We start from the raw sequence: 1,668 nt of genomic DNA on the forward strand, positions 1-1,668 counted from the left end.
CTTCTTGCAAGAAGCTGCACAGTTGGTCTCCCCAATTTTTGTGGATTTGCTCTTCGTGCATTATATCCATTCTTTTCGTTCTTTTGTAATTAAGCACAAAGCTACACAATGGGCTATCTGTGCTCTGCCCACCACGGATATCGAAACCAAATTTCTAGCGTTGTAAGTCCGCAGACACATCGCTGTGCCACTGGGGGCATCATTATATCGAAAACAACTCTTGGATTTAACAAGCTGTAAAAGTGATTTGACTTACAGATATTGTATATATATATATATATATATATATGCATATGAGGTCAGCTCCTGGGACCCTACTTATCGGAAAGAACATTTGTCAGCACAAGCTAGACACTAAGTGATGCGCTAAATATATTTGCGTAAAAGTTTATATAAATTACCGATTTTTTTATTCACGAGATATTCAACATCCCATTAGCTTCATTAAAATGTTTAAAAATTATCGCTTTTGATATAATGCACGCACACACATATTTATGACTTTATTTTAGATAAAAATAAAAACCAAGATTTCTACTACTAGTGCCGTAAGATAGTAAACCTTTATACATTGATTGTCAAACTTTACCAGGATAATAAGAAATTGCGATGAATAACGTAGCAATTCGAGATTAAGAAAGAAAACCTCTGTTAGGTACTGTTGTAATGTGTTCTCTCGTTAGGCAGGTTCTTTTGGATTATTCGATAAAAATAATACAAAGTCCAGCCCACTTAACAGTAACGAAGTAATTTGTTTCTTCAATAACGTTTTATGCAGCCTATACACACTAGTGGGCCTAACTTCACAAACAAGTTTAACAGAAATTCTGAAGCTAATGTACGCCTAAGTTACAAATAAAATTTACGTCACTTACAAAACTCCTTCGCAAATCGATTGATAATAATCACACTGGATGAATAACTAACTCACGAATAAACTAATAGACAAAGAACTGATTATTTCATTCTATTTCGTAAACATACGCAGTTCTAGAAAAGCCTAAGCTTTAGGAAACTTCACACAACTAATATATCATATAAAAAAAACTCCCTCTACTGAACAAAACATTAAAATATTTAAGATGTAACATATAACAGCATTTTCAAGAACTGGGTGCTTCACGGTTGGACTCCGTGCTAGTCTGTCTTATCGTGTACTGATCCACAGACACAAAATACGCTTTATTTGAACAACGATATACGTATGATCTATAATAAACAATTACTTATTTCCAATACGCTTTGATAAACATTGTTAATTTACAATAATGAATTTCACAAGAACAATAATAACCATATTATTACCAATGTACAATAACCAGGGTCGCCGAGAGCCATCAGTGGACGTGGGGAAGAATTAGTATGTGCTCCATTCCCCCTAATATTTTTGGAATGATCCCGTATACACGCACGTGGTGGTAGGAAAGAGCTGCAAAGTGCTTAGGCAGACATGTGAATTTTACAAAGTGATTAAAAGTATAAGCTAGCTGCAAAAAGTAGCTCCCGTTTTGCCAAAGACAGCTCGATCTAGGGGGTCGAGAGGAATGCCCCCCCATAAAATTAATATAATTTACAGTTGTTATATATAATAAGTCGAATATGTACAAGCGGGGATGCTGTAGCACCTCCGGTTCCAACTCCTCTGGCGAATAAGTAATTGAAAGTGCC

This window comes from Limulus polyphemus, unplaced genomic scaffold, assembly GCF_000517525.1.
Source record: "Limulus polyphemus unplaced genomic scaffold, Limulus_polyphemus-2.1.2 Scaffold916, whole genome shotgun sequence".
Lineage (NCBI taxonomy): Eukaryota > Metazoa > Arthropoda > Merostomata > Xiphosura > Limulidae > Limulus > Limulus polyphemus.